Here is a 13,550-nt window from a genome sequence, read left to right as displayed (position 1 = left end):
TTGTTTTGTTTTGTAAAAGCCATCCTGCTATTTTTTTCTTCATCACAACCTTCAGAGAAGAGGAGCAAAAATAAAATGCACCTGCAGACAAAGTGAACATATGTCAGCCCGACCTCTGCAGCCATTATCAGGTCTGTCTGCAACAGGAGAGCTGATTGCCACAAGTTACAACTTTTGCCCATGAAACGTGCCTTGTCCCTCCAGAATTTCACTCCTGCAAGTGCCTGTGAGTCTTTAATTGAATGTATCTATGTGCTTTTGATTGCATCCCAGTACAGCCAGTGCCAATCCCCTCAGCCCTTGAAGTCCACACCAGCTTTCAGATGTGCCAAGGTAATTGTTTTAGTGCCTGATATTTGTAAAAGACCTATCTTTTTCCTTTGCTGCCAAGATCATAATGTATAAATTCCCTCAGGTGCTTATTCAATCTGGTAATCTAAGTTCATCCTCCTGTGCAAACGGATCCTTATGTGTTTTAGCTGATGATGGAGGTCAGAGTCCCTAAATTGCAATTTTAGTCTTTCTACCTTAATGAGTGAATCTGTTCCTGCAAGGAACACACTGAGGGGAGAAAATTGGCTGTCAGTGTGCACGAGTGGGCCTTAATGGCCCTGAGTGGCCTCATCTGGGGCTTTTACCCATCCTTGGGGCTGACTGGGGCTCCTGGACCTTCAGTCCCTGCCTGGGTGGTGCTGGTGTGGCTGTCCCAGGCCTTCCCCTGCACTTGGGCTGGCTGCTTCAGCCTTTGTTCTGTGCTGGTGAGCCAGGAGGAGCTGTGCTCCTTGGCCATGTAAAGACAGCGCACACAGTTTGTCAAAGCACTTGAAGCATCTGAAGGCCTCAAATGTGAATCGTGTAGGTACATAATGGAGAGAAATCAGAGAATCATTTTGGTTGGAAAAAAAACCTCAAGATCATTGAGGCTAACCATTAACCCAACCCTGGCACTAACCTATATCCTTAAGAACTTCATCTCTGCATCTGTTCAACACCTCCAGGTATGGTGACTCCACCACTGCCCTGGGCAGCCTGTTTCACTGCTTCACAACCTTTTATGTGAAGAAATTTTTCCTGATATCAAATCTGAACCTTCCCTGGCGCAACTTGAAGGCCGTTTCCTCTTGTCCTAACACTTGCTATGTGGGAGAAGAGACAAACACCCTCCATGCTCCAACCTCCTTTCAGGCAGTTGCAGAGAGTGAGAAAATCTCCCCTCAGCTCCTGTTCTCCAACAGCTCCAGTTCCCTCAGTCACTCCTCATAATCCAACCAGTCTTCACGATGCCTCGGTTCCTCATCTTTAAATGGGAGATAGTACCTAAGTCCTTGACAGATTACATCCACCAGTCACACAAGGAGCTAAAATGAAGTTAATTCCTGGAAGGCCTAAGCATGACCCTGACCAAGCCTGGGTTTTAGCTGACCAGTATCCAGGATGCCACAAAGCCACTGAAAAACCTGCTGCTTCAAGAGCTTTAAACCTGCTCCAGGCTGGATGACTCTACAACCATAAAAGTTCACAGGGAATCAAATATTTATCTTTCGAAGTCCACGTCTGCACATGGACTGTCCCATGTGCAAAATATCTTTGCATGTAGAACTGTGTGTGACATTTCAGTTTTAAGTCACTCTTCCATTGCACAAGTTGCACTAAGCATTCTCCTAATTGTCCAAAAATTTTCAGCTAAATTTCTGATGGTATGAAAAGAATTAGAATGGAAACAAAATATGCTCTATTTGAATAAATTTAGGATCTGCGCTACAGGAAAAGAAAAAGAACAACACAGGGAGAGTTTCTGGTCCAGTATTTCCTCAGGCACAAGCTGACATATATCACTGTGACATACAATTTTGCATACTGGAGCGTTTGAGTTTGTAGAAAAACCTAACAGGAGACAGTTAGTTAAAAGCTTGCATTCTAACTTATTGGAATTTTTTTAAACTCAACACATCCTAAAAATCTACTATGATAATCTCGTCAGGTGTGTTTTGATGGCTATTAACTATTTCCTTAGGATTTGCAAAGAATACACCCTAGAATTAAATATTAAACTATCACTGGAACATCATGAAGTACTAGTTCTAGTGGCATATCTCCTTTCCACCCTTAACTGTTAGTCTGCAGACTAACAGCTAAGTATCAGTTGGCTAAGGAAAGAGCATGCATACTAAGAGACATGTAAGTTAACTGTATCCATTAAACCACATCAGAGTAACAAACAGCTCTTACCAGTTTAATTTCATCCTTCTGCTATTGTTAAAACCCAGGGCTGTTTCAGTTGTTGCCTTCTAGAGTGGGAGGATGCAACTATTTACAGGAAGGAGTGTACTTGGAGCAGAGTTACCTTGAAGTGTAGCTCTGATTTTACTGTGTAACCATTGACAAAAACCTTAACTTTTTTAGTTATAATTTCTGTTCATAAGATTGGGAAAGAAGACTACTGTGAAGCCTGAACAATTAATGTCTACATAGCACTTTCAAATCATTGAATGACAGAAATATCATGAAATAAAAGGAAGATGTTCATTCTACTAATGGAGTGGCTGACTATTCTTGTTGTTTCTTAAATTTCTGTTTCTGGAGATGCTGCAAGAAATCTTCCGAAAAGGATGGAGTGAAAAGAAATCATCAGTCTCAGACAAAAATAGAAGTCTTTTGAAGCTGTTTAAGTGTTAATATTGTTTGTACAATAATGAAGAGAAAAAATAATGGTGTGTAGCTGTTCTCTGGTCTTAAGAAGAGGGCCAAAGAAGCAATGAACTCTATTGTAATGGGGGCATATTTACAGAATCCAGTTTACAGCCTAGATTCATGTACTTGCATCCCCTCAGATATTGCCTAAACTAATCCATAAACTTGTTCATGCCTCAAAATGTCATCACAAAAATAATGGTGGGTTTTCTTTATTTCTAAGAAAGAATTTCTCAGTTTAAGATCTCTGACTCAGGCATGGGATATAGCCCTGTAATTTCAGCTAAGTGATATCTGATCAAGGGTTCACACTCTCCTTGATTTTATTTTCCAAGTGAAAATGAGTGGTTATGGTTTCGACCATAGTTAGAAATAATCTCCATAAAGATCTAATGGCATGACATTTTTCTTCCAGTGCACTTTTCTGGATACGCTGCAGTTAGAATGGATGATTTTATACATTTTATATCTTAACACTGATATCTAATAGAATGGTAATGTTTTTGTTTTGCTCTTCTATTATGACTTTCAGACAAAAGTACTGCAGCATTCATAGCATATTTTACAGTCGATTTCACAGATGGTGCAGCTGGTTTTCAGCTGGTGTAAATGGATGGTTAAAACTCCTTTCAGGTTCCTAAGCTTCAGCCTATTTATGCTAGCAGTAAAAAAAAATAAAAATAAACTTATACCACTGCTGTCCTCCTGCCAGAAACCACTTGCTACCTGTTGTGGAAGCTCTTTAGACAGAACTCACAGAGGATTCAAGAGACCATGGCTCTACATTTGATCCTACTGTAAACTGTTGTATGACTTTTCATAAGTCCCTTTGCTGCAACATTCTAAGCCTGTAGCTACTAAATGGGCAGCAGCCAGATCCTCTTAAATGTTCATGTTGCAGCTATTATTTTTTTATAGCGAGAGCAGGGACTTTGTGGCTGGCTGAACAAAGATTCAAGCCTCAGCAAGCCAGTCTGGACCTAATTGCATCTCAGGATGGATAATACACAAAGTTTGATTGTGCAAGTAATAATTATGTCATGTGTACTGGGCAGCCTGCTATCTCACATAAATATGACACCAAAGCTTCCTTGTAGGTCTTGATATTTTACAAGTTTAGAAGAAATTACAAAGAAAGAAAAAAAGTCTCTCTAAAAGATGTCTTTCTTGTGAACGGCATGTTACAAGAAGAGAAAATCTGGGCTTTAGATCCTCATCACAAATTACAATCTCCCTACTGTTTTAATTCAGCTACGTGATAGTCTAAAACCACATTAGTACAAAATTATCACTACTTCTTGTTCTAACTCACAGAAAAACACATTCTGACTTAGCAGAAAGGTGTTAAACTAGTGCTGAAAAGTGTTAAACTTACAGCTAATATCTTTTCAGTGCAGAATATGAGACACATCATCTGTTTATTACGTTTATCTGAGATTACGTATCACTGCAGTCTAAGTATAAGGGTCATTGGTTTTCTTTGTTATAGCCTCTTTTTTTCTTTTCTCCAGAAAGGCTGAGGAAAATAAAATTTTCTAGACTTTGTCTAGCCAAGACAAACCAGTATGAAGAAATTAATCTGATTTATAAACAAGAATACCTTTCGAAATAACCACTACTATCTCTTCAATATATGTGAATAAATCTAATAAACATATGCTAACATATAGTTTACCAGATACTTAGTAAGTTACTAAAGCTTTTAGTTTTTAAGCCAATGAGTCAGTTTTTAAGCCAATGCTCCCACAGGAGCAAGGATTAAAAAAGAGAACATCAACAACTAATGGCCATAACCAACTAATGGCTGTATGCAAAATAAATTCATATTCTCCAGAGACTGGCAGCAGGATGAGTCTCCACTTGCATGAACCTTGCTGCTTTACATAAACAAGCATCTTTGTTGGAAATGTTGTTACAAAACTAAGGAATAAAGTCATTAATCCAAGCAATTCTGAACATTTACACATTCTCAAGGAAAAGAGGTAAGCATCAGCTCTGCCTTGTAGATCAGCCAGCAGTGCAGGATGGAAGAGCAGAAGGTTGAATGCTGACACCCTGCTTGCACTGTTTTTAAATCTTTCCTATACGTACATACAAGTGCTGATATGATGCTGAAGTACACATGTACCTATAAACTACACATATGTAAAAGTTCCTGTTAGAAATACAGTAATTCTAACTTTTGGGGCTGCACATTAAGGACAAACAAACAAAAAATTATGCAAGGTAAAATTTCTTGTAATAAATATTTGTTCTGCTTGTCCTCCAAACTATCATTGAACAGGGATCAATAATGGTTCAGGTGAAAAGTAGCTAATTAAAAATATACTTTTGGGCTGCCACCTCAATCCACAATACTATTTTTCAGCATGCAGTAGTATTTTTTATCAGTGATGTTAAGCCTCCTTAGAAACAGAGATTTCAAATAGAGGGGAAAAAAAAAAAAAAAAAAAAAAAAGAAACTTATTTATAATGGATTTTAATGACCCCAGTTGACTTCAGAGTGGTCACCCATGGTCATCCTTCAATTAAGCAGTTGTTTTTTGTTATTTCTAATAGATTTATAAGTACTGAAAGAGCTAAACTAGCTCTACAGAGTTCTCAGTAGCCATGAATAATGTGGGATTAAAGGTATAGAGTAGGGCTCTCATTCCCTAGATTTAAGTCCTTTCTTTGGCAATGTATAACCACTTTTCTCATTAATCAAATGCTGATAGATGTGGCAGTGAAGGTGTTACTGCAAATTAGCAGAATTTTCTAATCACCATTAATGTGACTGCTACAGTAAAGGTATCTGAGAGACGAGTCTTAGGATCCCACCTAATTATAAGAGAAACAACTATACTTTAAGAGTCCAAATTTAGCTATCAGTATATATTGCCCGGACAATCTTCTTTTGTAGGTGGAAGAAAATTCATGGCCTTTGCGAGAGACTCGTTAGTTTAACATGAAAAGCTTTGACATGGCCGAGTGTCCTTTTTTCCTCCCATTGGCAGGTGGTTTTGTGGCATCCAGAACACATGGGGACATTCAACAGGAGACGGGAAAAAGACTATGCTAAAGAATCCGTCACATGAGCTGAGCCAGGGCAAAAGAGTAATTCCAGAACCACGTGTGTGGAAGGATGAACATTGTGGTGTGTATCATATGCCATTATATCTATGTATGCATATGTATACACAAACTGTGTTTACACATGCACACTCCATGTGGTACCTATCAATGATTAAGTTCAGAGCTTGGAGTCCAAATTATTCACATGACAGTATTCAGCAGCATGATGACTTGAGTCACCAGGTGCTGAACGCCTGCAGCTCGGTGGGGCACTGCAGGAAATGGAGCTCACTTAATGTTCCCCAACTTCATCTAGAAAAATGTTGATTTATCAATGATGATAGAGCACTGAGACCTAAAACAACATAAGATCAGGTTAAAAATCATTAGTTCGTTAGTATTTTAATGCTGTTTGACTTAAGCTATGCAAAACCTTCCACTGCTCAGTATGCAGCCTGTAATTTCATGATGCTCACTACTTTTTTCTTAAACTGAAGTTCATTTTGGTTCCAAATTATTATCTTGGAAATTGATCTTGCTTTCAGTGAAGTTAATAGCAATGCTCTGATCTCCTTTAATTGTACAAGAACAGGCCCTCACTAGCACCAGACATATCGAACAACAGGAAAACAATGTTATGAATAGAATGTGATTGCAATTTTATTTTTAAAAAAATACCCTCTCTTATGAGTGTATAGGATGAGAGCATGAAGAAGAGTGAGATAAGCTCCCCATAAAATGCCTCACTGTAAGTTACTGCCTGCAGCAGCCTAACAGGACAGTTTTCTTTAACACATTCTTTCTGAAAGAGTGTGTTGGCTTGATTTGTCAAAATGTATTTCTGGTGATTTACTCCCATATAAGATTAGTAGTGTTTCAGGAGGAGAAAAATAAAATATAAAATAAAATAAAATAAAATAAAATAAAATAAAATAAATAAAAATTAATGTCTACTTCTGACTTTGAGGAGAGATGAAGTTTTGGGAGGAATAAGAAAGGGCTGCACTAGGTGTATATGACAACTAGAAAACAATGTTTCCAGAAAATGCCTTGTAATGCTTCCCACCACTCCTTTTTTCTTCTAAACACAAGCTTAAACAAATTGATTGGTCTTCCAATTTTCCATTCAGATTTTCAAAAATTGCTGAAGAAGAAAGCTTGCTGGTAAAAAAGAGCTTTTCAATTGGTGGTGCATTTTTCTGTTGAAATCTCAAGCAAAAAATTTCTTAGACTGATCATAGTCAAGTATGACTACTCAATTTCAGATTAATCCAAATTAAGTAAACCAATTTTAGTCCCACAAATCATGGTCTCTACCTAGAGTTGAGAGGAGTGAAAAGTCACTGCATTCTGTGTGACTAAAGAAATAACTTTTCAGACACACATTGGTGTAAACAATGAGTAGACATCTGTAATTAATTCTCCACAGTAGCATTCAGATAGTAGTAGAAAAAATGGGTAAGGATGAGAAAATCCTCAAGTTGTTTTGTTGGCTTGCTGTACAAGTGCTACCTTCTGCAGCGAGATCTGTAAAATGTTCAACTGCTTGTTTTCATGTTTCCTCGTTAACGTTTTCACTCACAGTGTTTCAGCATTTCATGAACAATCACCTCAAACACAGCAACTCTGGTGAACTCAGCGTCTGGTGGGGAGGTTCACTCTTGCTGGAGGTGGATTAACTTACTGAAAACAGAACATATTTTCTTTCTTTCTTTTTTTTTTTTTTTTTTTTTGTTTTCTCCTCCACTTAAATTATGTACATGATTTAGAGAGGAAAAGTGGTTGAAGGCAAGAATTTGTAGGCAGTTTTTTTACGTAACTGATAATTAGGCAACACTGCAATGGCATCTAAGACTCCGGTTCTGTTGCTACGCTTAGAGGGGAAGAGATAAAAGTCAAATGTTTCTATTCTCAAAGCTGGGTGTTACGGTAAAGCTGATATAGCACCTATTTAAAATGAGTAACTCCTTGTACGGTTGGAGTTGAGCATTGGCAGCAGTCTGTAAAGCCTGATATCTAAATGGATTGCTACTCTGAAGTTATTTCTTATATCCTGTAAATGTAAGTAGGGCCACTCTAGCTTTATCTCTGCATGGTTAATGTGTCAGTCACTCATCTTGGAAAATACAGACTCTCTAAGGTTTTGACTTCACTTCTTTTTATAGCATTCTTTCGTGATGCCATATTTAAATAAAGGTAGACGTGGGCTTTTCTAAGAAAGAAGTTATTTTTGCTTCTTCTGTCAGACTTGCTTGTCAGATACGTGTCTCTTAATCATTCTATATATTTTTTTTCCAAATCAGGTCTATCTCACAATGGCCTTCATTTGATATGGAACCATGACAGATTTTGATGCTTCACTTATCACATACATTACATTTTTCTACCAGTCATGAATTCACTTTACTTCACATGCATCTACTTGCCTAATCTCTGAAAGAAATTGTTACAACCTGAGACTGATGCAGTCTTTCAAAAAAATTCCCAAACAGTAAATCATATGGTGTTCTAGCTTTTTCCCACTCTCTGTTCTATAAAATTTGACACTTAATGGAAGGTACACAGAAAATACACTTGGATTCCAAGTGAACCACGATACAGATTGCTGGTAATAAATCCCTTACCTTTTTAAATGCATGATGCTAAGTAGCACAGCAATCGCAGCCCAGAAAAGCAGCTCTCCTGTCTTCCAATACACTGTGACAGTTTACACCCTATTTTCTTTACCTTGCTTTTTACACCATGCTACATCTAGTTCATGGTTCTGTTGCCCAGGATTGGCTGCTGCAGCTGTGAGGTGCACGCAAGACCCATGCTTGGAGCACCCTGCAACCCTCTGTTAACTCTTCACAGCCAAGTGTCCCTCCCCGCAGCACTGGCAAGCCCATTGGGATGGGGCTGGTGCGGAGCATCACCTGCTCCCTTGAGGGTTGGATTTCTCCTCCCTCCAAGAAGTGGGAGAAGCTGCTGAGGCTGGCGAGGGACTGGGGGTCCTGGAGTGCCCCCCACTCCTCTTCCCCTCGCCTTCCCCTCGGTACCTCACCAAGGGGACACGCACAACTTGAAGGATCAGAGTAGGGTTAAGTCTGGGTGACCAGGCAGGCTGGACACTGACCTGCATCTTTCAAGGTGTTTTGTCTGCCACATCCCCCTCCCTGGGTGCTACAGCCAATATTTGAAATTAGGAAATCAACTCCCAGCCAAAAGGGAGCCACACAGCTCCAGGGGAGATGAAAGCAGCACAGGAGGTGTAGGGAATCCTTGCTAGTGAAGCCAGACATGGACAAGCAGGGACAGTGGACACCTAAATGAAGGGAAGAGAAGGCTGTTTGGGACCATTCCTTCCAGAATAGGCAATCGGCTTGGGAGCTATTTCCACACCACCAGTCTTTCGTACAAAATGCAAAAGAACCAACCAAAGCAAAGTCATGCTGCCTGGCATTCCGATGTTTTTCTGAGTCATCCAGCCCGATGTGAGAAGAGGGTCTGGGAGTGCTGGATGCTGGAAATGAACCATCAAGGCTAATGAGAACCTTCTCTGTTAAGCATATCTCAAGTCTGCTTGTTGCAGCCACCCATTAAGCCTACATTAATTGCATTCATTTATTTGATGTTTATATGCAAAGGGTTTCGGATGCATGACACTCTCCCTGTCCCCCGTCCCCGTCCCCCGCTCCGCCTTTTACTGGGTATAGAAATGCCACCCAGTCCAACCTGTGTCAGTTTTACTGCCCAGGCACCGTTTTACTGCCATCCATCACAGCGACTGTGATCTAAACAACTCCACTGCCCTCATTCTGTGTCCTACCATCTCCCACCCCCGTCGGCACAGAGGGAATACAGAGTGCTCTTAAACCTGGGAAATATCCTCCTGATGGGCATATAAATCTCTTCTGCAGAGCGCTTTCATTTAACCAGCATGGTGAAGTGACGCTCACCGGCTGAGCTGTTTCCACATCGAGTTAATCCCTCAGGACCTTCTGGGTTTGTTTTTTGGTGGGTTTTTTTGTTTGTTTTGTTTTGGTTTTGGTTTTTTTTGTTGTTGTTGGTTGGTTGTTTTGTTTTGTTTTCTTTTGTTTTGTTTTTTTTCCAAGGTTATGTTTGGTTGGGTTTTGTTTGTTTGGTTGGGGTTTTTTTAAGGATTAAAAATCAGGTAGAGCTTTGGGAAAGCACAGACCTAGGTAATCCTCTGTACCCAGGAAGGCAAGGGCGGAAACTTTCCTGAGCAGCCTGGTGCGAGAGGATCGCAGCAATAGCAGTGTCAGAGGCGGGTAACTGAGGAGAAAGGGCCGGGATTTGGTTAATTACCCCCGCCCCGGGGCAGGGGGAGGTGTGCGCGGCGGAGGGTGCCCGGCCAGGTCGGCAATTGAGGTAACGGGAGACTCTCCCGGACGAGAGACTCCGGGGGGAGAACACTTGGCTGTAAGGAGAGAAGGAGACATGGGGGATTCGAGCTGCTGGGAGAAGAGAGCAACTAGAGAAAGGATGAATTTTGGATCCCACGCTAGAAGGGATTTTTCACTCCCTATTTCCCGACATCAGCTAGCAATTTGGAGGCGGATGGGGGGGGTAGGGGGGGTGGCGGTGGGGCTGGGGAAGAGGAGAAGGGCTGGGGAGCACTCCCGGGAGCACGGTATTGAAGGAGGCATTGATCTTTCCTATCCTCTGCCTTCCACCAAGAAATAAATTAATATCTCGGGTATTTCTGACTGGCATCTCTACCTTCTTGCAAGCTTTAGGCACCTTCCTTGTGATCTGTACATGTACTGCTTTGGAGACATGACTGCACACACACACACACACACGCACACACACACACACACTTTTCCTGCACACCAAATGGCATTTAAATGGAGCCCGGTCGATACCTCCCCATTTGAAGTAACATGTTCCCTCCCTACCTTCTGCTATTGAACGTGGGTGGATCTCTGTCGCTAATTAGAGACACAGAAATATTGGAAGTATTAGCCACAAATAGCACTCTGAAGGCACTTGTCCTTTTAACGAAAAGTATTTCTTTCCCCTGGTCTTCTATTTTTCTTTCAAAGTAAAGAAGCCCCTACTTGATTCAAAAGATATTCTATGGTTCAAAACGCGGCAGGTGGATATAGAAGTGAGTGTACGTGTTGCGAAGATGAACCTTACTGCGCTCCTCAAGGCCAGCAAAAATATAGGTATTTCAGGAGGTGTGATGTGATCTAGAAATGCGAGAAGGACATGAAGAGACAGCAGGCAGCGGACGGGCAGGAGCGGGCAGAATCAGAGAGGAGCGGGCAGGAGCGGGCAGAAGCGGGCAGGTGCGGGCAGGAGCAGGCAGGAGCCGCGACCCGCCCGGCTCTCCCCTCCCGCATACCCCGACGCGCTGTCACCTTCCAGCACAAGCGACAGGACAGATTTGATTAGGTGTGAAAATCATTTCCTATCCCTTCTGGAGACTCCTTCCCCATCGTAAATCCAATGCAAGCTTCTTCAGGGGAACAGAAAGAGTAATGAACTTTTCCAGGTTATCTCCCCACGCAGACTTACAGACACTCCTGCTGACACGCTCACGACTCAACCGCCAGCAATTTCTGTCCATCCTCCTAACATGGGGAGAAACCCTCAGCCCTTCCAGCACCCATGCGAGCGGCTGTATGGCAAGGGTTAAACTAGCAAATGTAGCAGGTACAGCGCCTGATGGAAACATTAATAAAATGTGATGAATAAGCAGCGGAATGGTAAAGACTCTGCGAGTGAGACTGCGGCGCGGGTAGCAACTTAGTGCCGAGAGAGGCGGTAACGTACGGAATGGATGTGAGCTAACGGGGTTGGTGCTTCGTGATTTCTTCGAGTACAGAAAGTGGACCCAGCCAGGCTACTGAAAGGTTCAGAAGCAAGGCTAGGCGACTAAGAGGCTGCTTTGCTTTTTAAATTTTTTTTAAGAGTCCTTTATGTTGAAAACAAGCAATCTGAACGTGAAATAAAACCTACTCACCGGGTGAAACTGCAGAAAGCGAAGCGGCTGTGGGCAAAATGCATCCCGACTCCAAACATATAGTCCATGATCTTCGGCTTCAAGCTAGAAGAGGGCTTTGCACGGTGGTGAGACTTTGGAAACCATCGGCAGTTCTGTGTGGTAACAGTAGCAAGTGTAACAAACCATTCACACCGTGTGTGTCTCTGTGTGTGTGTGTGTGTAGGGGAGAGAGATGCTCAAGACCCAAAGAAAGGGGGGTGGGGGGAAGAGGGGGGAGGAGGAGGAAAGAGGGAAGGAAATCCGAATAGCAAGAGGAGTTGGGGGGAGGGATAGGATTTGCTGGGGTTGGGGTGGGTTTTTTTGGTGGTGATGGTAGTGATCCTCACGGATGGAATAACAAATCGTGGTACCTCAACAGCGGGCAGGAGGAGAGGGGTTTTGCCAAGCCAGGCGGAGCAAAGACAAGACCGCACCGAGCAGTGGGAGGCTGCAGCGAGGCGAGGCGGTGCGGAGAGGGGCGAGAGTGGCTCTCATCCCGCCAGCTGCTGCAGAGGGGCGGGCTGGGCACTGGGGAGGGGGCTGCTCAGGGCTTCCCACACCCGGCTTGGGCTGTGCGGGACTTCGCCAGGCGCCCCCGGGGAGACTGAAGGCGGGAGAGCGGGAGGCACTGCCTGCGCGGGGACCCGCGGAGAGGGGGAGAGGCGGCTCAAGCTCCGCCGCTGCGCCGCTGGCAGCGACACAGGCGGGGGGTGCGGGGGGACACGGCGCGGCCGGGGGCAGCCTGGGGGAGCGGGGCACGGCCGGGGGGGCCGGTGCGGCGGGATCTGCCCCCGGGTCGCCTGCTGGGCGGCGCGGCAGCCGCTCCTCCTCCTTCACCGCAATCCAGCGAGCCACGGCGGCGGTATCGACCGGGTAAGAGCACCCCTGCTCCCAGCCGCTCCCTCTACGCTCGGCCAAGCCTTTGTTTCGGATCTTCCCCTTTTTTTTTTTTTGTTTGTTTGTTTGTTTGGGTTTTTTTTTGGTTTTTTGTTTTTCCTCTCTCTCTCCCTGCTCGCCCGGCTGTGGCCGCCCCGTCCTCCCCGGCTCGGCCGGGCCCCTCTGCCCGTTCTCGACAGGGAAAGGAGGTGCCAGGGGCCCTTGTGTGGGGAAGCGGCTGCTCGGGGCGCCGCGGGGAGGCGGACATCGCGGCGAGAAACATCGGCGAGGCGGGGGGAGAGGGATGGGCGGAATGTGCCTGCTAATCATCCGTGCCCCCTCCCTGCCCTCGGTAAGCGAAGCATCCCTCGTTCATTTCCCTTTCACTCCCCCTTTCCCGGCACTTCCAGGCCCTCTGTATGGAAATCACGAGCAGGCTCGGTGGAAAAATCTCCCATAGTGGCTCCAGAGTGTGTGCTGAATTTCAAGGTGTGTGTGGGAGGAGGAGGCAGCACCAGCATTTATGGAGCTTGGTTACCCTCCCTCCCGCCCTGGTCCCTCTTCTATATATGTGCTGTAAGCAAACAGGCGCCTTTATGGCTAGTAAAAACGTATTTCTCTATGTATAGTTAGGCTGAGAGCTTGGCACCAGTAAACTGAAAGCCAGTCAGTGCCAGGGAGCAGCCTGCAGATGAACAAGAAGCTCTGGCATCCCTACCCATGGGTAAGGTAGCCTGGCCATGTTCACACCGTGCTTCCCTGGATCAGTCAGCACAGTAACCATGTAGACTATTTGTGATGTGTATGTTGGACAATATGGAGTGAGCACTAATACTACACCAGCTCCTGTCCATTGTGTTATATGCGGTCTGCAAAACAGATCGTAATTTCTCTTGAGATTTTTGATCAAGAACGTTTTTGTCTTCTCTCCGTT

This window comes from Nesoenas mayeri (assembly GCF_963082525.1).
Source record: "Nesoenas mayeri genome assembly, chromosome: 8".
Classification (NCBI taxonomy): domain Eukaryota; kingdom Metazoa; phylum Chordata; class Aves; order Columbiformes; family Columbidae; genus Nesoenas; species Nesoenas mayeri.
Note: the sequence above shows the minus strand (reverse complement) of the source record.